The following is a 25402-nucleotide window of genomic DNA, read 5'->3' as shown; positions in this document are numbered from 1 at the left end:
TAATTATAAATTTTCATTGAGAACAACCATAATAACTCCTCCTTGGAAAAATAATTTCTGTTGTCCTCTGTTGCAGTATACTGTAATCTAATATAATCTAGTTTGGTGATCCTTGAATACTATCTTTCACATGTTGTCAACCATCATGAAATCTCTCCTTGTTCTACCTCTTGGTCAATGTTTCGTGTTTTCATCCAAGTACAGGCATGAAGATATTGCAAATTTTAAAACAATATACTTTATAAAATGGAACTTGATGTACTGCTAAGATGACTGGCAAGAAATCAAGTTACCTTTACAAATTTTATTCAGAAAAATCAAACTTCTCAAACGTTTTGAATTCTTTGATACTGGAATCTTATATCTCAAACCCTGGAAAAGGGATCTGACAGTCCGGAGATCAACATTAACAATAGCACAGCTCCAGAAAAAGACTCTGTCATATTTGCCCTTCAAAAATTGCCAGGCTCAAAAGTCTTATAAAAATCTTCCTCAGTCTCATTCCAAAAAAACATTCCAAGTTCACCATTAAGAAATTGTATCTCCAGTTCCAATAGCGACCATATCTATCTGCACCACATACTAAACAGTCTTCACTTTGAAGGAACACTGTAGTTAATCCAAAACTGGTCCTGGCCATCTAAACTTAGTTGAACTGTTAATCTTGCTGTTGTTTTAAAACTTGTAGAAGTGCACTACCTTCTTTGAAATATTCCTTTTGTGTGCAATGTGGGACTGATGTAGCGTTAGGTCTTATAGGCACTGCTTTCTCATTTTTTTAATCTGCAGAAGACTACTGGCGGTGACACTTAAATTGGCTACACGGTAACAGGAGTTTGGGGACTCACACAGCTAACTTTTTCGAAATAAACCGCACTGACTATAGACAGGAGGGAAGGAATTTGGGTTTTAGTTTATTTCTCCTCCATCTTTAAAACGGCTGTCTGAACATTAGCAAGATAACCTGAGGAATGTTTTCCAAAAAGTTAATGACTAGGACAAATAAAATTTACTCATAGTTTTCTGCCACATTTACTGTGGTATAGGACAAGTGGCTGAACCAAGAGTGGGACCTATAGTAGGTCCAGGGAAAGGACAAGGGAGTGGGGGTTCAGAATGGGGATCCAGGAACAGCACTCGGAGAAGGCAGCTGGAAAAGCACCATGAGTAATATCAGGAGAGGAGTCGAATGGCACCAAACAGTACCAACAGGAGAGCTAGGAGAAGGTAAGGACTGCAGATGCTGGAGTTCAAACTCAAAAAGCGTGGTGTTTAAAAAGCACTGCAGGTCAGGCAGCATCCGAGAGGTATAGGTTGGTGAGGAGGTTGGAGTGGATAGGTGGAAAGGAAGATGGACAGGTCAAAAGGGTAGTGCTGGGTTGGAAGATTAGATCTGGGATAAGGTGGAGGGAGGGGAAATGAGGAAACTGGCAAAATCAACATTGTTGTCACGTGGATGGAGGGTCCCAAAGAGGAAGATGAGGCATTCATCCTCCAGGCGTCAGGTGCCTAGGATTTGGTGGTGGAGGAGGCTCAGGACCTGCATGTCCTTGGCGGAATGGGAGGGGGAGTTGAAGTGGTCAGCCACAGGGTGGTAGGATTGTTGGATGTGTGTGTCCCAGAGATGTTCCCTGAACCAGTCCGCAAGTTAGCATCCTGTCTCCCACCTCTGATTCAGGACTTGTGCTCAAGGAGTTCCTTGCTAACAATTATTCCTTAATCAACATATTTGGAACTGACTTTCAGTCATTTATTCCATTGATGTTCACGAGGTCTTTCATTGTGAAAATTATCTGGCTCACTTTCTTATGCTGCAGCTGTGAATACAATTGAAAAGTTGTCTTTTGGCTACAAAACATCACAAGGTGGTGAAAAGTACAATGCAATGCCAGTTCTTTCTTTTTATATAATTGATTTGGGAATAGGCTTCTCAATTGCACGCTCCGGATAATATCTGGTGTACAGTAAATCTGAGGTCCAGTGCACCCTTATCTCTGTCTTCCTATCACCAGGTGATGGTGGCCCTTGGGATAAAATATATGATGTTTACAGCAAAGCAGACTCCAAGATGTGTACACAAGACATTCTTCTTCAAGGACAAGAAGTCAAACTGCCCAATGAGGCAACTACAGCATGGCATAAATAAGACTGTTGCTTTGAGTAGTGTGCTTACAGTCTTTCTCCTGACATCTTTTAGATGCTACGATTCGATTGTGCACTTTTCTGCCCAAGATTGCTGATATTGTTGGATAACTAAACTGGAGCGATAACTGCATACTCAGTACTTCACCTTAATTATTCATGACGAACTGTCAGGAAGAAATTCAATGGCACTCTCATTCTCTATATTCAGCAGATATATAACAGAATTAAGGGGAAAACTCCCTGCAAAGCTTGCAGTAAAGTCACAAATGCTGAAAATGGAGCAGCTAAAGAAATTTGCCTCAAGCTGAATAACTTCCAAGATTCAAATTGTGGTCAGTTGTAGAATAGCACACACTTTAACTTTGCAGTGAACTTTAATAATGTTCACATGCTGTAATGGAACTGCTATTGACTTTTGTCGACACCAGTCAGGGCAAAGTGACCACTGCATCAAATCTTTCATTCACCATGATTCCCAGGGTCACATTACTGTGAACAGATGCCTCCTTTTGTGGACAAAGCTGTTCAATATTAGTGGACAACACAATCGCAGTGATACTCTGAGTATGCTGATTGTACCTGTGTCAGTATTCCAATTGACAAGATTTCTTGCTAATTTATGGGAACAATTAGTGGCCCACCTCAGTGGTTACATGATCCATGACTGATAGTTTTCACACTAACACTATTGATGTGCACAGCTTCAGGGAATCAGAACTTTCTTCATCAGAGATGGGCAAGGAAAGTTAAACCATCTTTTTGCCTTCCATCCTATTTTCATTTCACCTCCCCCAATTATTACATTTTTAAAACTTTTTTCCCTTCGGTTTTAAGAACAGCTGTGTAATAAAATGGGCATATGCCATCTAAAGCTATTTACCAGACACCTCTTTATGCAGTACTACACCAATATCAAAGGGTCATGTGGTGCAATGGCATTATCTCAATTATCCAGAGGGTTAAACCAGTAATACTTGGGAATGAATGTACTGGTCTTCCATTTTGAAGTGGAGTTGGACTAATATTTTCATTCATCAGTTTCCCTGAATTTTTCCTTTTCCTTTCTGGGCTGGATGTGATAGTTACTAAGATGTGTCCATGCAATCCTTGTCTTTCCACAGAAGTGTCAACTTTTTAAAAGGATTGATTAAGGACATTGCGGCATTCTGAAACCTTAAAATATGCTACCTAAGTGAAGATTATTTTCTTTCCAGCTTGAACAATCCATTATCAGTAGTGGGTGGCACGGTGGTACAGTGGTTAGCACTGCTGCCTCACAGCGCCAGAGACCCGGGTTCAATTCCCGCCTCAGGCGACTGACTGTGTGGAATTTGCACGTTCTCCCCGTGTCTGCGCGGGTTTCCTCCGGGTGCTCCGGTTTCCTCCCAAGGTCCAAACATGTGCAGGTAAGGGGTAAATGTAGGGGTATGGGTGGGTTGCGCTTCGGTGGGTCGGTGTGGACTTGTTGGGCCGAAGGGCCTGTTTCCACACTGTAATGTAATCTAATCTTTAAGATTGGACACGTAGCCTTTGATCTCCCCCCCACCCCTCCCACAACACCCCTTCCCCAATCATTCTTGCAGACCCAATACCTTCTTCTCTCTCACGCTTTCTTATGTGCAGCCTTTCCCCCTTCTCCTCCACAAAACTGGAGTCTTCCCATCATTGGGAAGTTGTCTCTTACTTTTTTCAAAGAACACAAAAGATATAAATCAAGACTCAAATAAACAGCATGAACTACTTAAGTGCTGAAGCAAACTAAGAACCTTTATTACAAGAACGTTTATTGGCTTTTTATTTATTTTTTATTTTCCTATGTTAAAGTTGCTAAATTTACTTTGAGCGCCTGTAGCACATTGGAAAATATAATGCAATGGGGTCTGCAAAAGTCTGTTAGGGACTGTGCATGCAATAGGATGGGATTATTAATTTACTAGTGCCTGATATTTCATTAATTTATTGATTCGTTGCTCCATTGGTTTGCTGGTGTACTTGCTACACAATTAATACATTATTTTATTGGCACCAACTATTTCATTCACTCAATATTTATGTTTCAACTTTGGTTCCACTTAATTTATGAATTTACTTTTTTTTTGATGGAACTCATTGTCATTTTTCTTAATTCATTGGTACTCACTACTCTATCAATTTATTGATTCACTGGCGGTTAATATTGTATTCATTTATTAGTGCAATGCTTCCTGTATGACTTTGTGACAAAAGCCATAGGAACCCTTCATTATTGTATCATATTGCATCATTCTCTGAGTGATGTGGGATTTCAGGTATGGAAGACTTAAAGAATCTAGGATTGTTCTCCTCAAAGTAGGAAAGGTGAACAGAGATCAAGGACAGGTGGCCAAAATTCTGAGGTATTTGATAGAGCAAATAGGATCAAAATGATCCTGTTAAAGTAAAGATCAGCAGCCAGAGAACAAAGCTGACAGTTAAGTTGTGAAAAAGACAGAAAAAGGTTGAGGAGAATTTTCTTTTTTACACAGAGATGTTATGATGTAGATTTGTTTTAATTATCTGTGCTCCGTGCTAACCTCTGTTAGATAATATTACTTAACTTGCTCAGACATGTAAATAACACACCTCTAGATCAGATGCCCCTTCTGTCCCAGAGGTAGGGATGCTACCACTGCACTACAAAATCCTGATACGATGCCAGAGAAGTAAGTATGATTTGGACTATTTGATCCCGTGAAGAGTAAACACTGACATCGAGTTGTGGGCCAAAATGGCTGCTATTAAGTTGCAATATCTGTGTATTCATGTGTTAATTAGCAACTGTGGCAAAATCCATATCAAACTGATCCTCAGCCATGGAAATTAGCTGTTCCATTTGCACAGACTCCAGTTCAGTGGGTGAGCTAATCCCTGCCTGGTCCTTTTAATTCAAGACAAAGGGAAAGTCTATCATTCTTCTCCTGAAAGTTCACTCAAATAGGCTGACCAAACTGAAGCAGATTTCTCAATAAAAATGAACGATTAGCAATGTTGTTCTCTTTTCTGTGTTGAAACACCCATCAGCCATGATTGAATGGCAGAACGGACTTGATGGGCCGAAAGGCCTTGCATCCACTCCTATGTCTTATGGTCTTATGGAAATGAAAAGAAAGTAGCAACTTCTCTTTGGATGCTGTGAATTTTAATGTTTTGCTTTTGCCATTGTTAGCACTAAACAAATCTGTAACATAATCTTTGCTCTCAACTAACCCGTGCTGCTTTGTGAACTCCATCGGTATGGTTTTTGCAGGCTCGAGGTTTCCATATGTTGTGCCAAAATTAAAATGAGGTAAGTGGAGTTTCGTGCAGTGTATTTTTAACAAATATATACATCCTGCCAGTGTAAACCTAGAGAAAAGGATCAGAGCTAAGGTGTAAAGATTACCTGAAGAAAATGAGTAGCTTCAGCTACTTAGTCAGTGACGGAGAAGTTGGAAATACGGAAATCAAGCGATGGATTAACTCTTGTTAGAGTAACTGGAAGAAGTGCGGTAGGGTCAGTGTGTGAAAGAAAAGTATTGCTGAAATTGAAAGGAAGAGTCGACAAGACAAGCCTTATTATATAGTACAGAAACTTGGGCAATATCAAGAAGAGAAGAGCAATAACTGGATACTAGTGAGATGTAGATGCTGAGAAAGATCAGCAGTAAATTGATTAAAAAGTCAGTGAAGTCCATGTAAGCAACAGAAGAATAAAATGCTACAGGCTTCAGCTGTGGAGAAGGAAGCACATATGGTGAGGCGTGTGATAGAGATGAGAATGCCAGGACAGAGAAGAAAGAAAGGCCTAACATCAGATGGGAAGTTGCAGGACTGAGGGATTAAATGCAGTGAGTTTGGAAGGGAAATGGGTGACTAACAGAGAGAGATGGAGATGGGAAAGTGACCACTCCGAGCAAAACTAGAGATGGTGAGAAGAAGCGAAACCATTTAGTAGGGCCGTTTTAGTTCTTTTCTTCTGGAAATAAAACACCTAAGAATGTGATAAGTTATGGTTTGAAGGTGACACCTAAATAGTTTCCTGTTATTTCACCGATCTTTCTCTGTACTCATAATAATTGTATGGTAACCAAGTTCATGGTGATTTTAAAAAAAAACTCACGTACCTGCCATGGGTTTCACCAAAGGCATGTTATAGGAATTTTAGCAGGAGTCATGTGAACAACAATTGTACAACGTTTTCTCACATAACATTTGCACACCACTCAAAGCTGGGCATTTTGAGGGATATTTATAATCAATAATGTGTATAATTGATAGGCTGAAGTTAATTTATGGCATTGAGTGTGTTGGATGGCAAGATATTGACTCACAGGCTAAAGTGAGGCCTGTAGATGCTGGAGATTAGAGTTGAGAGTGTGGTGCTGAAAAAGCACAGCAGTTCAGGCAGCATCCGAGGAGCAGGAAAATCAATGTATTTTGCCCGAAATGTGGATTCTCCTGCTCCTCGGATGCTGCCTGACTTGCTGGGCTTTTCCAGCAACACACTCTCGACTCATATTGACCATGCCCAGGGAAAATGATCTCATGTGATCATGCATTTCTTAGCTCAGTATCCATGCACACGAGGTTTTAAATGAATCAATCAGCAAATCAAATGAGTGAGCTGGGACTGGTCACTGGTGGGACTTCTCAGGGTCAAACTTTTTAAATTTGGAGGCTTCTGCTCCCGCAAGCCTGGAGTTTGTCCTCAGTCTCGGATGGTTGCACTCAGAAGCTCAGCAATGTCTCCCGAGAGATGAAGAGTAGCCACCCATGTTCATCACTGTTGAACAAGGTCACTGACTGAAGGTCCTGAAGGAACAGACCAGGAAGCTGTCGCCCCAGAACACTCCAGCTTAGGCAGAGATTGCGGTCTAAGTGAGTGCCACTCGTTCACACAAAAGGACTGGAAAGCAAGCAGTGCAGGGAAGTTCACTAGGGTTGATGAATCTGTACACTCCTAGCACTCTGCCTGCAGAGATCGAGCCTGCACTTTGAAGGTTGACTGGAGTGAAAGATGGAGTGACTTTGACCAGCAAAAGGGTGTGAGACTTTGCAGTTGCCACACCCTTGTTCCACCCTCACCACCTGCAAAGTGAGTAGCTGTATATAACCTCAACCATCAAGGAACCACACACATTTAAGCTGAAGATTGCAGTCAAGGCATTGCAGATACACTGAGAGAAGCAATAAAGTCTGGAAATGTCTGACTGGCAGATCCCACATATAAACCAATGCTGTGCAGTCAGGAGCCATTAAGTACAGGTACCAGGAGGCAAAGCACTGTCCCACGTGTGGGATTCTCAATGACATGCTACAATATCTAAAGGTGTGAGGTAGGAAATTTGCAACTCATATGTAAATTTACCATCATCGTGGAGCTGAATGGAGGGAACAGGTCCACACTTTGCTACCCTTAGTCATTGAAACATTGTTAGTAAGGATGCTGAGGGATTGGAAGTGTGCAGTGAAGGCTCATTTCATTTTGCAGCACTGCAGGGAGAGTGAGGACGTCAAACACAGAAGGCACAGGGTGTTAAACAATTTGGGGGCATTCTAAGTTTTGTTTTAAATCATTCATTCAGGGGATGTGAGTGGTGCTGGCTGTCTGGGCCAACATTAATTGCTCATTCCCAGGTACCCTCGAGAAGGTGACGATGTGCTGCCTTTTTGAATCTGCTGCAGTCCATGTGACGTAGGCAAACACTCATAATGCTTTTCGGGAGCTTCACCAAGGTGACACCACATTTGTAGGAAATAAAAACAGAAATTTCTGGGGAACTCTGCAGTTCCGGCTGCATCTATGGAGAGAAAGCAGAATTAGCATTTTGAGTGCAGATGACCCTTCTTCAGAACTGCAGAACTTCATTTATAGATATAACCCATGCTGTTTCTGGTTCTTTTATTATTCACTCATGGGATGTGGGCCTCAGTGGCTGGTCAGCATTTATTGCTCTCCTGCATTTTGCATTGAACCAGAGTTGAACCCCTGGCTTGATGGTAATGTTAGAGACTGGATCATGAGGTTGTAGATTGTATTGGAGAATGATGATCCACAGAGCCTCTTGGATGTCCAGTGTTGAGTTGCTGGATCTGTTAGAAGTCTGTCCCAATTTTAAGAGTGATAGTGTCACACAATGCAATGTCAGGTATCTGTAGTGGGCAGATTATTGAGGATAACACCAAGTTTGTTCTTCCCTCTTGTTGGTTCCCTCATCACTTGCCACAGACCCAGTAAAGCAGCAATATCCTTTGAAGCTCACCCACCTGAATCAGTAGTGCTGCAGCTGAGCCACAGTTTGTGGTGGACATTGAAATCCCCATTCTCGTGTACATTTTATGCCTTTGCCACCCACAGTGCTGTTTCCAAGAGTTGTTCACCATGGTGGAGTGCTAATACATCAACTGACAGTGCATGGTAATGAGCAGGAGGTTTCTATGCCCATGTTTAACCTGGTGCCTTGAGGCTTCATAGAATCCAGAGTCAATGTTGAGGGCAGCTCCCTTCTGAATTATACCACAGTTACCACTACCTCTGCTGGGCCTGTCCTTCCAGTGGGACAGGACATATCCAAGGATGGTGATGGTACTGTCTGGGACATTGTCTGTAAATTATGATTCCACAACTATGTCAGGCTGTTGCTTGACACTTCTGCCACTTTTGCCTAGTTTGTGAGACACTCTCCCAATTCTAGTACTAGACCACAGATGCTAGTAAGAAGGACTTTGCAGGGTTGATAGGACTGTGTTTGTCATTGTAATTTCTGATGCCTGGGTTGATATGTAGTAGTCTGTCCAGTGCCATTTCTTTTTTGATACCTTCTAGTGGTATGTTACAACTGAATGGATTGCTATGCCATTTCAGTTAAGAGACAACCAATTGCTATGGGTCTGGATTCACATGTATGCCAGACACGTTAGGGATGGCAGATTTTCTTCACTAAAAGAAAATAATGAAGAGACAATGGTTTCCCAGTCATCATTGGACTCTTAATTCCAGATTTGTATTGAATTAAAATTCGATCATCTTCCATAGTGAAATTCAAACTTGTGTCCCCAGAACATGACCTGGTTCCTGGTATTAATAATCAAGCAATAAAGCCACCAGGCCACTGGTGCAAGTGGACACGTACTCACTGATGTGACTTGTCTTTGGTACAGAGACCATCTTAGTGCAAACATCTAGCATTGTGAGCCAGGAGAAATTTTCATTCCATCGCAACTGCTTTGGCTCTGGTCCAGGGTGAGGTTTGTGTGCACTTTACATTTTACAGAGGTGAGGCTATCAGAGCCACGTTTGGAAGGAAAAGTCAACATTTTATTGCTTTGATAAATCAAATAGAAAAACAACCCAATCCTTAAAGAATGTGAAATATAGCAAGCACAGGGCTGGCAGCCAACTGCTCAAAATAAATAATAACAGGAAAGTTTCAAATCCACTTAGTCATTCTGGACAATGGTGGCTCTTTGAGAGGGAGGGAGTGTGGGTGTTTGTATATGTGGGTGTGCACGTGGGTGTGTTCATTTTCTTTTTTTAGTGCAGATATTATATATACATTTGCATAATCCAAACTGTTTGTCGATAATCTCTACATGTTGCTTGAGTAAGTTTATTTCTGATAATAAATTAGTTATTTCTTGCTGACTATAGAGAGCCGGCTGACTTGTTTTCAATACTGAACCTGTCAAGAGTCCGAGACCTCTATAATTGGGCATATCACCAGCTTGGTTCCATTGAAAGCTTACTGTGATCCGTAGAGGATTGACCCTGGAAAAGGAAAGAGCGATCCCTCCAATCTTGATTATCACCGGGATTGTATACAAAGGATGAAAGTCTGCAGGGAGATGGTTGACTTTTGCTGATTCTGAAGTGTTGAGTAACTTAGTTGAGCAGTAATTCTTTTTCAGAAGGACAAGTTCATTCCAACAAATAGGACTATTAATGAGATGCAAAAGCACATATGTACGCTTCTGACTGTCTGATGGCGAGAAAGTAATCTCCCCACTTAAGAAGGAAGTCCTTCATTGTGGAAGGTTAATTTGATGGGGAGAATCTGAGTTTTGGACTCTGGCACAATTAGGTCATAGTTAAAAATCACACAACAACAAGTTATAGTCCAACAGGTTTATTTGGAAGCACTAGCTTTCGGAGTGCCGCTCCTTCATCAGGTGGTTGTCAACTTCCAATTAAACTTATTGGACTATAATCTGGTGTTGTATGATTTTTAACTTTGTACACCCCAGTCCAACACTGACATCTCCAAACCAATTAGGTCATGACTTTCATCTTTATTCTCAACACCATGCGAGGGAAATATTCCACCCATAGAAAGAATGACTCATCTTCTGTTTATCTGGCACCTTTTAAGTCACCAGCATGTCACAAAGATCATACACAGCCTCTGAATCACTTTTGAAATGTGTCAATCTCTTACATAAGCAAAGCATGCAGAGTTCAAACAATTGGTAGGTTGCACAACCTTTAATGAAATAAAATGAACAATTAATTGGCCTTGCTTATGCAAATTGAAGGTAAGTTTATTAGTGAAAGTCAACAAAGACAGTATCGAAGAGTTTGCAGGCTTTGTGGGATTGAGACCTGGGCTGTGGTACTCTGGATAAGTTGCCATTTTTGAACAAGCAAAGATCAAACTTGTTAGAAGTGTGGGAAGATTAGGGTGGTTGACGTTATGGAGGTGAAAGAAGGAAACAGGCAAAAAGAAGACTGTTGATATTGGGATCAAGCAGGAGGACATGGCCTGAGAGGACTGCTCAAAATAACAAGGTCATATCATTGCATCCGGAGCAAAGATTGGAAATATATTCCTTTTGCAAACGATTCAAGTTGAAGGGAAGTGAAATTTGGAAGGTCAATTAATCTTCATCAGCATTTTTAGCATGATTGTGATGTACATGCTTATATATATTATATTTTGATATCATTTATCTTAGAGATTGAATTTTGTGTTTGGGTTTGATCTGTGTGCCTGAAGAAATTTCATATTTAACGTGTAAATATAGAAATGACAGATGGAGTTTAATGCAGGTAAATGCGAGGTGTTGCATTTTGGTAAGATAAACTAGATCAGAACTTATACAGTTAATGGTTGACACCTGAGAGTGTTGTCAAACAGAGGGACCTAGTGATGTAGGTACAGTTATTTGAAAGTGGTGGGAAAGATAAAGGGTAATGAGGAGGTGTTTGGCACACTTGCCTTCATCGGTCAGAGCATTGGGACATCATGTTACAATTGTACAGGACAATGGTAACACCACCTTTGTATACAATTCTAGTTATCCTGTTAGGAAGGATGTTATTAGGAAACGGTGCAAGAACAATATACAAAGGTGTTATTGAGTCTGGAAGATGTGAGTTCTATGGAGAGGCTGGATAGGCTGAGACTTTTTTTTCTGGAGCATAGGAGGTGGAGGGGTCAACTTATAGAAGTTTATAAAATCATGAGGGGCATAGATAAGGTGAATAGCTAAAGGTTTTTCTCCAGGGTAGGGAGTGTAAAACTCGAAGGCATAGATTTAAGGTGAGAGCAGAAAAATTTAAAAGACATCCTGGGGACAACTTTTTTATACGGAGGGTGGGGCATGTATGGAACGAACTGCCAGAGGAAGTGATGGTTGCAGGTACAGTTACAACATTTAAAAGACATTTGGATAGGTACATGAATAGGGGAGTTTTGCAGGGATATGAGTCAAACACAGGAAAATGGGATTCATTCAATTTCAGAAACCTGGTCAGTAGGGATAGGTTGGGCTGAAGAGCCTGTTTCTGTGCTATGTGAGTCTATGACTCTATGACTTTATTTCTGTAGCCATGGTTATTTTTTTTGAACAAAGCATTAGAGAGACACTTCCTGGACAGAATTTTTTTTTACACTGAGAGAGTTTACAAACAAAATAAACAATGTTGCACCATGGACTTTCAGAGAAAAGATTCAGGAATGTTTTTGGGACTTGAAGGAAATACCTATAGCTTGAAAAAATGCTCAATTTTGTAGAGGCCTGGCTGAAGCTGAATATTTAAAACAGCTTCTCCTGAGAAAGGGCGGCAGTTTTAGACTGTTAAAAAGAGGATACCTCAGTGGAGGGAGTTTTAGAATTAGAATCCCTACAGTGTCAACAAGTCCACGTCGACCCTCCAAAGAGTATCCCACCCAAACCCATTAACTTAAAATTTACCCCTGACTAATGCGCATAACTTACACATCCCTGAACACAATGTGCAATTTAGCATGGCCAGTTCACCTGACCTGCACATCTTTAGAATGTGGGTCGAACCAGAGTATCTGGAGGAAACCCACACAGACACAGGTAGAACATGCAAACTCCACACAGGCAGTCTCCCAAGGCTGGAATCGAGCCCAGATCCCTGATGCTGTGAGATAGCAGTGCTTACCACTGCGCCATCGTGCTGCCCCACAGTTTATCAGCTCCAGCTCAGAAGTATTTAGTAAAATCCTAATGAGTTTTTGTGAAGCTGGGAAAGTCTAGGCTCAATTATATGATAAAGCAAGGAAGGGGCTATCCGATTCCCATGACCAGGAATTGAAGCCACAGCTAAGTCTAACCCTATGTATAATAGAAAAGGGAATTTTCTCTGATGTTTGATTTCTATAATGGGATACTGTTAGGATTAATTGATTGTATTTTTACCATGTGTTTCCAAATCCTTGTGTTCTATGTAAATTGCTTGGTTTATTGTATTGTGTTTTATTTTCACTTCTTTCATAAGACCATAAAACATATGAACAGGCATAAGTCATACAGCCCATTAAATCTGCCCTACCATTCAATGAGATTACATGTGATCTGATAAGCCTCAACTCTACTTTCTTGCCTTTTCCCCTTGATTCCCTTATTAATTAAGAATCTGTCTGTCTCAGCCTTGAATATGCTTACATAACCCAGCCTCAACGGCTCTCTGAGGTAAAGAATTCCATAGATGTGTGACTTTGTCATTAGATTTTACAGAATGAATTTTTGCTTTATTGTTGAAAACAAGTCTTCAACATTGTGTCCTTATCCCTCAATGAAAGACTACCCTGTTAAAATAAAAAAAAAATTCATCAAGCCAATTTCTGTTGGGATCTGACTTGTCCAGTAACAACATAACAGATAATAGGTTAGGAAGGTTCAAATGCTTCAGACAACTTAAATATTTCTTTGAAACACACTTGTTATTGCCAGACCATACCCAGAACTATCTTCTCAGTAGGAGGGAGGGGTGAAAAGTGAGGCAAATGTAAGCGCATTTACCCAGCTTTAACGAAGGCCTGGGAATTCTGAAACTGTGAGGTAGAAAGAATGGGTGCCTTGGGCTAATGTTGGAGGCCTTCGAGACTCGTTAACACTGAGGCTGAAAGCCAATGGGGAGGACGCCTCCTGGTAATTTCCATCATGAAGCACTTGGACATTGCACGTTGTCACTGAGTAATCACAAGGGAAGAATGCTACTGTTACACACATGAGATGTTGACAACACTGGGATACAGGCTGTATACTCCATGGACCTTATGCAGCATTGGCCCAGACTGTGTGTGCTGCATTTTCCTGGAGCCATTGGTGCCCCACATGATGTCATTAGTACTCATTGTATAACCGCACCATAGCACATCATTAGAGATTGACACCTCAGGACACTATGAAGCTTACAGGCTCGATACAGAGATATGAACAGCCACATGTATGGCATAAATGAACCTTTATCACAAATGTAAACTATGTACACCTTTGTGTTAGACACGGATTCCATGTGCCTGCACAAACCTTTCTTTCACTCTCCTTTCCCTCCCACTGTGCCTCACTGAGCTGCCCTGGTATGTAGATGAGGTAGATGGAGCTGGGTCCATAGTGGAGCCTATCAGCCCACATTTGGTGGGGAGACCCCAGGTGTGTTTTAGTCAGTACGGATCAGACGTGTTGTAGACCTCCTTGCCCTCCTGTCCTGAACCTCCAAGTATCGGAGGGAGGAAGGCAGCCTGGAGGTGGAGGGCCTGGCCAGCCATGCTGCACAATACCCAGGGGACCGTGATTGGCTCTGCCTCTGGCTGGGTTTCTTCTGTCCCTACTGAAAACAACAAATGCTGGAGATGACAGCGGGTCAGACAGCATCCCTGGAAAGGGAACAAGCTAACATTTTGAGTCGAGACAAGAGCTCTGATGAAGAGTCATCTAGACTCAAAACATTAGCTTGCTCGCTCTCCATGGATGGTGTCTGACCCAATGTAATCTCCAGCATTTGTTGTTTTCAGTACAGATTCCAGCATCTGCAGTAATTTGTTCTGACATCTACTCCGTCTCCATGGGAGAATGGCACACATAATCTCTGGTCAAGGCATATTGACAGTCCCCCACCCACTGCCACCTTCGCTTCAGTCCTGAGGGCCAGTGCCTGGAATGATGGAGTTCACTTCAGTGTGACACTGCAGCAGAGCCTTTGAGTACTGGGCCTTCCTCTTCACTGTCGCTGCTAACGTGTTGATGGAAACAAATTGATGGGCACTGAAGTAGCTGCATTGTTGCAGCTTCTCAGCAGGGAGCGGTCGCAGGATCCCGAATGCCTCTCTGCCAATCCTGCTAGTCTCTGAACATATCCAGTGAGTCCCTCATCGCTGGGATTAGTGGGTCTTCCCCTGCCGTGGGCTCAGCGAATAACTGATCCTGGACTCTCCCCCAGTGGCCCGCAGCATCTCTCCCTCACCTGTCTGCACAACTCTGAGTGTGGAATCATCAGCAGCCTCCCATCCGACTCTCCCTTTCCCTATCCAAGCTACCAAGGTTTGGGTCTCGCCACTGGCAGGGCAGATTAGTGGGCATCTTGCCACCCCATGAATGCCTCTTCCTCTGAGGTTGAGGAGACTTTCTGTTGGAGGAGATGGCTGTTTCTCAACTGAGTGCAGCTGTAAGACACAAAAGACAGAAAGCATTGTGGTCCAAGTGTTTAGATGTTGTCTCTGATAAACACAGTGAATGTCAGCACATTCCCCCCATGACAAGTGCTACTTACTCAGTTGCTAAGTGTCTCTGCATTCCTGCAGGATCTGTATCAGTTCTTTCGGGTCAAGACCAGTATTTGCTACTCGGCGGGGTAGGGTCTCTGACCTTCAGAGATCTCCCTCTCCTCCCCAACTGGTTCACCTTCTTTCCATCTGTTGAAGGATGTCTTTTCCTGTAAAGACATAAAGACCTGAATGAGCTAGAAATGAATGAACAGCACTGCTCTTAGTCCTTGGTGTATGTGGGGGAAAGCTGTTGAACTGTTTCAAGGGAATGAGGGGGTAGTGCATTAGAGATGTGGGGTTAGTGCTGTGGGAGGGTAGAGTGTAAGAGGAGGGAGGAAGGATGTTACATGGAACACACAAGGAGTCAGAGCAGAAGTCTTGGTTGGAGATGATTACAGTAGTACGGATAGAGTGAGTGTGATAGCAGACAGCAAAGTATGGCATTGACATTGGAGGCACAGAGAAGGTAATTGACCTGCTTTCAGCTCAACCACCTGGTCTTCTGAATCCTGGACAGGACACTGATCCACATGGTGATCTTTGTCTGGGTAGACATTGTATGGTGGCACCACCTTCTCTGTCTGTACTCCAGGAAAAGGATAGTCCTTTTGTGCACAGCCAGGATCTCCAAGTCCCTGAAGAAAGTGAGGAGTGCAGATGCTGGAGCACCTTGGTGCCAATTTGGCTCTGTCAACAATCTCTATTCAGCAGGGCTGGTCTCAGGTGTCAGTGTCATTATGGGCACGGTGATTGTAATGCAAGGAGCAGCTTCGAGGGAGTGTTGGCCAGTGCTCTTCCAGGTTCACTGCATGCTCTCAAAGATAACAAGGCCACAAAGAATGTTGGTCTTATGGCAGATATCAGGTGAGTGTTTAGTTCATCCAAGAACAGTACATGGAAGGAATAGACAGAGATATGACATGATATTTGCCACTGGGTCAGCGATGGCAACTAACACAGAACTTTTAAGGTACAGAGAGAAAACTTGCCTGACTTTGCAGTATGTTTCCCTCCATGAAATTTGATATGACTCTCCCTTATCCAAAACTCATTCTAGTTAATGTGTTTAAGGGAGAAATATTTAAAGCATTGATAACATTCCAACTCAATTGTCTGAACATCATGTTATTCCAGAAGCTAAGGCTGCTGTTGGAGTGTGAACATTGATGTGCACAATGAAGCACAACAATAATAAGGACAGATTGCCACTGGGCAATAACTTCATCCATTATTAGATCCAATTAACTGAAGGAACTGCCTATTCCAACATATCAAAAGCTTCGTGACATCAATGGCCTGACTTACTACTGGACCAGAATTTGTTACATTGACAACACATTCAATGTTGTTTTTCCATAGATGACAGAATTTTCAATCTGAAGTGAATATGTCAGCCTTGCTGATAGAATGTGTTTCAACATAAATCAATACTAATGAATTTCTCCACATTACTGCATCGTCCAATATTGGCAAATTCAAAGCTATTTGGATAACTGCATTTCTGTATTATTTTGCTTATACTGTGAATAAAACAGATCTCTAAGCATTGGTTTGTAAAAGCCAACTTTCACATTAACATCCTCAATGTCCACCTACATAAGTATGATAATAATCAAATCAAGATTTTCTAACTATTGCTAAAGAACTGGTAATGCTAGATTGTGCAGGATTTTGACCTTACTTTGAAAAAGGATTTGGTATCCTGGGAAGAGTACAAAGAAGGGTAGAGAAGACCTTGAAGTGAAGATTTTGAAATCTAAAGCAATAAAGAGAAATCTACAATAACATGTCGGCCTTCAGAAGAAATACAATCAATTTTCAAGGCTTGGTCAATCCCAAACATGAATAACATTTTTCGTCATCAAAATCCATAGCATTCAATGCTTGTGTAAATTTTCTAATATCTCCGAAACTCAAAGAATTTAAAACCTGCAACAGAAGTTCGTTTCTAGAATGTAGAAAATGCTTCAGCATCGGTCGATTAATCTTCCTCCCTGCTTCAATGTATCAGTTTACCTTGCCAATGAAACCACTTCATTTTTTAAAATTCTTGTTGTGAACGTCACTTCATTAGAAAAAGGGATAAATGCAGTGCTTCTGAGTTTTTGTTTGAAAACCTGACTAAGAATGGGGTTATTAGCTTAGGGACAAATGTAAACTCATAAGAAATAGAGAGATAGGTTGACCACCTTCAAAGTGAGATGCTAGCATTGAGATTATATCAGGACATTTTGAGCAATAGTTTATTGAAAAGTCTGATGAGCTATGGCTTCATTGATCCGAACTGTTCCAAAAGGCATCAGTTCTGATACATTTCACCAACGTATCTATTGATGTAACTAACTAATTTTCTATTATCTTAGTAAGCCTGAACGAGCTTCAACACAGTGGGAGAGGTTGAGGATATTTGAGTCCTTGTAAGAGGTGTTGATCACTGTGTATCTCAACCACAATTTGGGGCATCGTGATTATTGAAATGAAACCAAAACTGAGGTGCTGATAAAAACAAAAGATGGAAAGAAATTGGAGGAAAAAGTCTCCCCAGCCTGTCTTGTTATAAAATGATTTCTTTTTGAAAGAAAAACGAATACTGAAAGTGAAAATTATTTTCCAATAATGAACTCCAAACTCTACTATCATGGCTTTGCAATTAGAAAAGAAACATTTCTGAAAACATCGAACATAGACGGTATGATGGCTCAACAGTAAGCACTGCTGTCTCACAGCGCCAGGGTGAGGGGCTTGGGTCTGATTCCAGCCTCGGGTGACTATGTGTGTAGAATTTGAACATTCTCCCTGTGTCTGTGCGGGTTTCCTCCTATAATCCAAAAATGTGCAGGTTAGATTAATTGGCCATGCTAAATTGCCCAAAATATTCAGGGGAGTGTAGGCTAAGTGCATTTGTCAGGGGAACTTTGGAGTAATGAGGTAGGGGAATGGATCTGGGTGGGTTACTCTTCAGAGGGTCAGTATGGGCTTGTTGGGCCAAACAGCCTGTTTCCACACTGTAGGGTTTCTAGATTCTAGAAAGACCGCAAAAAGCAATATTCCTCTTTTCTGAAGAAGCATATCTCAATTTTCATGGCTTGGTAAATTCCAAACCTGAATGAAGTTTCTGTTCTTCAAAATCCATAGAGCTCAATGCTTCTGTTAAGTTTCCAATTGCTCTGACATTTTGAAAACGTAAAACCTGCTTCAGAATTTCTTTTCTGCAATGTAAAAAAAATGCTCTGGCAGTGGTGGATTAACTTTCCTCCCTGCTTCAATGTATTAATCTGGCCTGCCAATTGAAGATTATCACATTCATTTTCTTCCTGTTTACATTCAGAGACATTTCAGTGAGATTGGGACTGCTATGATGCTATTTCAATCTACCATTATTGAAATAAAATTGTGAATACTGTGAAAGATTATTTTAAAATTACAATCCTCCTGCTGTCAACATTGAAAGGTTAAGATTTAAGCTATGGCATTCAGAAAAGGTTTATGCTGGCAAAGTTAATTTTAAAAATACCAATCCTTTGATATCTAGAAGTGTGATATCTAATGAAGATGGGAAAATTAAACTATTTAAAATGCAGTTTACTACGCTTGCTAATAAATACCAATGACATCTAAACAAACAGCATTTAAGAATTTACTTTATTTCCCTTTCATTTATAATTTATTCAATCTCAATTGCTAATCCGTTAATGATCTGCTAATGTTGTAAATTGTCAGTGCTGGGCTCAGTGGGTGGCATTCTTTCCTCTGCATCTGTAAACTGTGAGACCAAATCCTAGATTTGGGCTTCAGTTACTAATAGAAGTGCTAAGCTCTAAATTCCCTCCCTAAATCCTTCCTACCTTTTTTTTTGACTAGATGTTTTTTGTCATCTGCCCTTATATTTCACGTGGCTTGTTTTTAATTCTGTTTTGTAATGATCCCGTGAAGCAACTTGGGATGTTTTGGTAGATTAAAGGTAAAAAAAAAACTGCAGTTGTGAATGAGAATGTTGTGTTGTTGAGGTTGTACAGGACAATGGTGAAGTCTCTTCTTGGAGTACTGTGTCCACTTCTGATCACCCAGTTACAGGAAGGATATTATCATGCTGGAGTAGATTTTAAAAAAGACTTACCAGGATGTTGTTGGGAGTGGAAGGTTTGAGTTATTGGGAGAGGACAGAAGCTGAGACTTTGTTCACAAAGTTGCAGGAGGTTGAGGGGTGACTACAGATGTTTGTAAAATCATGAAGGGTATAGATAAGGTGAATGGTCAGTGCGTTTTTCCTAGGGTGGGAGATTTCAAAACTGGCGGCATATTTTTAAGGTGAGCAAAGGAAGTTTTATAAATAATATGAGGGACAATGTTTTCACAGAGTGTGGTTTATGTATGGAATGACCTTTGAGAGGAGGTGGTGGATGCAGGTACAGTTTCAACATTTAAAAGACATTTGGATAGGTAGATGAATAAGAAAGCTTTGGAGAAATACAGGCCAAACGCAGGGAGCTGAGACTGGTTTAGTTTTGGATTATGGTTGGCACAGATTGGTTGGACCAGGCACGGATTGGTTGGACCAAAGGGTCTGTTTCTGTGTTAAATGACTCTATGACTGAAGCTTTAGGTAGGTAAGTAGCACAGACTCAATGAACTGAAGGAGACTTTCAACATAGAATCCGTACAGTTTGGAAACAGGTCATTTGGCCCAACAAGTCCACACCGACCCTCTGAAGAGTAACCCACCCAGATCCATTCCCCTACCCTATTGCTTTACATTTACCCCGACTAACGAACTTAACCTACTCATCCCTAAACACTATGGTCAATTTAGCATGGCCGATTCACCTAACCTGTATATCTTTGGATTGTGGGGGCAAACCCACGCAGACACGGGGAGAGCATGCAAACTCCACATAGTCTGAGGTTGGAATTGAACCTGGGTCACTGTAAGGCAGCAATGATAACCACTGAGTCACTATGCCACCCCTCTGCCTTCCTCTGTACAATTCTATGATGTCTCTTATGTGGATGTGAAGTTTCAATATTTGAATAAGGGCTTTCAGTCTCCTAAATCCCTGAATAATGAAAATGTCTCCATGCTTCATATAGTGGTTGATTTTCAATATATAATTCAGGCACCAATGATTCATATAAGACAATTCCCCACCCAATTAAAAGTTTTGAATAGTACAGAGTGGACCAAAATAAACATTATAGCCTGTTTTGGCAGCAGTGGGGCCAAAAAACCCTGACAAAAGTAAGCTTTAATTCATATTTATGGGCTCAATAGATTACAGCAAGATATCAATGGACTGATCAGTCAGACAGAAAAGTGGCAAATAGAATTCTGTCTGGAGAAGCATGAGGTAATGTATTTGTGGAGGTCAAACGAGACAAGGAGATTCACAATAAATGGCACGATACCAAGAAATAAAGATCAGCAGAGAAACACTACCGTGCATGTCCCATAGATCCTGAAAGGTGGTAGACCCTTACTGGCAAGGGTTAACCAGTGTTAACCCTTCCTAATCGCTCTTGAGAATATGGTGGTGAGCTGTCTCCTTGACAGTCATGTGATGTAGGGGTGAGCACTGTCTTCCAATGGGAGACTGTTTCAGGATCCTGACTCCATAGCAATAAAGGAATGATAATATACGTCCAAGTCAAGATGGTAAGTGACTTGGAGGGGCATTTGCAGGTATTGGTGGCCCCAGGAGTCGGCTGCCCTTGTCTGTCTACGTCATAGAGATTTCTGATTTGGAACATTAAGGAAAAACAAAGAACTATCGATGCTGGAAATCAGAAACAAAATCAGAACTTGGTGGACAAACTCAGAAGGTCAGCAGCAGCTGTGGAGAGAAAGCCGAGTGAATGTTTCTGGTACAGTTCTGAAGACATGTCCCTGGACCCAAAATATTAACTCTGCCTTTTTTTTCCTGCAGATGCTGTCAGACCTGCTGAGTTTTTCCAGCAATTTCTGATTTGGAACATATGCTATAGTGGGAGCATAGAGGAGCTACTGCAGTGCATGTTGTAGTTGTACACTCTTTTGCCACTGTGCACTAAAGGTATAGGGTGGGAATTGTGAATGTGTCGGGCAGGTGCCAATGATGTGGGCTGCTTTGTCCTGGATGAATCAAGCTTCTTGCATATTGTTGGATGGCTATTACCCACCCAGGCAATTGGAGAGGATTCCAACAGAGTCCTGACTTGTGTCTTTGAGGAGTCAGGAGGTGAGTTACTCACCTTAAAATTCCCAGGCTCTGATCTGCTTCAGTTACGCTATTTTTATGAATAGCCCAGTTCAGTTTCTGATCAGTGGTAATGCTCAGGACCTTTAAAGGGCTGGGATTCAGTGAAGGCAATGCCATTGCTTGTCAAAGAGAAATCAACTCGGTAAAAACAAGGGCTGCAGATGCTGGAAACCAGATTCTAGATTAGAGTGGTGCTGGAAAAGCACAGCAGTTCAGGCAGCATCCGAGGAGCAGGAAAATCGATGTTTCGGGCAAAAGCCCTTCATCAGGAAAAGAGGCAGAGTGCCTGCAGGGTGGAGAGATAAATGAGAGAAGGGTGGGGGTGGGGAGAAAGTAGCATAGAGTACAGAGCAGCGGTGAAGGAGGCCCAGGACCTCCATGTCCTCGGCAGAGTGGGAGGGGGAGTTGAAATGTTGGGCCACAGGGTTGTGTGGTTGATTGGTGCGGGTGTCCCGGAGATGTTCCCTAAAGCTCTCTGCTAGGAGGCGTCCAGTCTCCCCAATGTAGAGGAGACCGCATCGGGAGCAACGGATACAATAGATGATATTGGTGGATGTGCAGGTGAAACTTTGATGGATGTGGAAGGCACCTTTGGGGCCTTGGATGGAGGTGAGGGAGGAGGTGTGGGTGCAGGTTTTGCAATTCCTGTGGTGGCAGGGGAAGGTGCCAGGACGGGAGGGTGGGTTGTTGGGAGGCGTGGACCTGACCAGATAGTCAGAGAGGGAACGGTCTTTGCGGAAGGCAGAAAGGGGTGGGGAGGTAAATATATCCCTGGTGGTGGGGTCTGTTTGGAGGTGGTTGAAATATTGTCGGATGATTTGGTTTATGCGAAGGTTGGTAGGTTGGAAGGTGAGCACCGGGAGGTTCTGTCCTTGTTATGGTTGGAGGGGTGGGGTCTGAGGGCGGAGGTGCGGGATATGGACGATATGCGTTGGAGGGCATCCTTGACCACGTGGGAAGGGAAATTGCGCTCTCTAAAGAAGGAGGCCACCTGGTGTATTCTGAGGTGGAACTGGTCCTCCTGGGAGCAGATATGGCGGAGGCGGAGGAATTGGGATTACGGGATGGCATTTTTGCAGGAGGTAGGGTGGGAAGAGGTGTAATCCAGGTAGCTGTAGGCGTTGGTGGGTTTGTAAAAAATGTCGGTGTCAAGTCGGTCGTCATTAATGGAGATGGAGAAGTCCAGGAAGGGTAGGGAGGTGTCAGAGATGGTCCAGGTAAATTTAAGGTCAGGGTGGAATGTGTTGGTGAAGTTAATGAATTGCTTAACCTCCTCGCGGGAGCACGAGGTGACGCCAATGTAGTCATCAATGTAGCAGAGGAAGAGGTGGAGAGTAGTGCTGGTGTAACTATGGAAGATGGGCTGTTCTACGTAGCCGACAAAGAGACAGGCAGAGCTGGGGCCCATACGGGTGTCCATGCTATCCCTTTGGTCTGGAGAAAGTGGGAGGATTCAAAGGAGAAATTGTTGAGGGCTTGGATTCACTCTCATTGGAGATGGTCATTGCCTGACACTTGTGTGGTGAGAATGTTACTTGCCATCCATCAGCCCAAGTCTGATGATAATGGCAGCAATGGCAACCTGTTGATTAAATTCAGCTGAATATCTGAAGGGGAACAGAAATCCTTGCTGCATTAAAAAGTACTTGGGTATGTCTTTGATATGGTATAACCTACAAGGCTATGGACCAAGAGCAGGAAACTGAGATGAGGTTGGATATCTCAAACATGGAGATAATGGGTCAAATTAAGCCATTCACTCTTCTTGTTACTCTTTTTTGATTTCATGAAATGCTCTCACAGCTTATCACCATAGAACTACTCCTTCAAAAAAGTTGCCAGATGACAACTGGGCATGTGCGGTTGGAAGAACAGAGGTGGCCAGTTCGAGGCTAGGTCAGGTCTGTGAGGATGGGCTATTCTGAAGCCTGGTTGGTTATTTAGACTTATTTTGAACCCTTCAAGTTTGGAAAATGTTTGATTTTCTATCTTGCTGCATGAGTGAGCAGGAAACAAGATTCTAAGGACATCACAGCATCTGACGGGAGAGAGCACCAACATTCTGCTGAACCAATACGCATTAAATATTGAAAGGAAGGGGGAGGCGTTTGATACAAGTTAAAAAAGAAGATGAAATAAAGAGAGGAAAGTACAAACTGGAGGGAAAGGGACAGGGATGGAATTAAGAAATAGTTATTTCTTTAAATCTGACAGGACCACGCATTCGAGCAGCAAAATCGTTCAAATTTATTGAAATAAAGAGTGATAGATCACCCCTCTCCAAAATGCTAAAAACATGAAAAAGGAGTAGGAATAAAATTTTCAACAAAATACAACTTTCTTTTTAACTTTTAAGGATTGGTTTACAACATGCATGCATGTTCATAGGTTAAAAAAGCAGAGTGTGCATGATCAGTCAGCATTCATCATTGGATCTTCAATATCATTTTTAAAAATCTATATTGAGAGATTACATGCAGGAATATGATTGTACAACTGTTTTTTTCTGGGCCAGAAAATTCATCAGCAACGTATTTACAGTAATTACTTTACGATAATCGCACTTGTGCTCTTAATTACCAGCCCTAAATTTCTGTGGAAAATTAAAAAAGACAATGAAAGTAATGGAGATGCCAATTGTGAAATAATATTTCTGTGAAGAAAATAGCATCTTGGTCTAATTTAATCTGTGAAGTCTGATGATTCACTTATCTCTTAATTCCTTGAATCTGCTGGTTGATTTGTGCATTAATAATGGTTTGCATCCAGTGAAATTCTGTCTATTACTACTCAAGAAATGTAAAAACAGATATACATTTCCTTTTTTTGTAGCTGTTGACCTCTTCTCGCAATATGACAGAGATTCGATGGATTCCTGCAGCTGTCTATCTTTGATGCAGGTGGTGAAACATGGAATATAAGTGGATTAGGCCAAATATAGATGATGAACACTGTTCTCACTGTGATTTACTGATCAAATAATCTAATCAGTGAGTTATTATGGTTTATCATTGTCGAATTGTTAATTTTAAAAATTGAGATCTCAAAGATTAGCACAAATCTAACCCATTTAACACAGGCACAAGTCAGAAAATATTCTCTCTTCTGTAGTGAGCACTAAAAGTTAAGAGTTTTTAAAGAGTTTGTTTTACCTCAGTATGCCGTCAATCATTTGTACTGGCGTTGTGAAGGAAAAAGAAAAGCATTTCCTATTAAGTCAAGCTAATAGGTTCCTGTCAGCAAAAGAACCATTTCTTCATTCTACATGTCATAGGAAAGACCTTTGGAGATTTGAAATGTTTCCCATTAAGCAGTTCATTTACGACATGACTGCTTCTTTATTAAGCCAAGATCAACTTCAGTTAGACTTGCGTCTTATCATTCAGTTGTTGCTCCACACATTTTAAAGAGAAAGTTTCACAACCAGAATTTCTACTTAAATTAAAGAGTACTGACCATATTAACATCCTTTTTGATCTGTTTGTGCATCAGTGGCAACCCAAGTATGAACCAAAAGATGAAGTAGGATTAAAGGCATGTGCTAGAGCTCTGTGAGGATACTGGATTTTAATCTCTGTGAATTCCTCCAGTCCTATAAACTTCTGAGAGGCATGCGGTGCACACTTCCAAAAGGCCAATTAAGCAAATTCCTTTTTGAATTAGGAATGAGAGTACACCTAACCCTGCTTTACCCTTCCTTTTCTCCCTCAGTGCATAGTCTCTACTCTTTCACAAGCTTCAGATGGTGTAGGCACACACTTAAAACTTCCAAATCTTGTCTCATCACAATCTAACTCTTGCACCATTCATCATTTCAGACTCTCAAGAACTGGAACCTTCCTCGTCAGAGGAGGAAGACAGAGAAATTGGAGAGAGAGGTCAATTGGGTGTCATCAAAAGGATAAGATTTAAATACATGATTTAATAATTGAACATGGATTGGAATATGCATTTTTTGATGGGGACAGGTAAGGAATGTGAAACAATGGCTGAAAGCACACCGGGGTACAC

The sequence above is a fragment of the Chiloscyllium plagiosum genome, chromosome 29 (assembly GCF_004010195.1).
Source record: "Chiloscyllium plagiosum isolate BGI_BamShark_2017 chromosome 29, ASM401019v2, whole genome shotgun sequence".
In the NCBI taxonomy this organism is placed as follows: Eukaryota; Metazoa; Chordata; class Chondrichthyes; order Orectolobiformes; family Hemiscylliidae; genus Chiloscyllium; species Chiloscyllium plagiosum.
The sequence above is the reverse complement of the archived record's forward strand: the minus strand, read 5'-3'. Positions refer to the sequence as shown.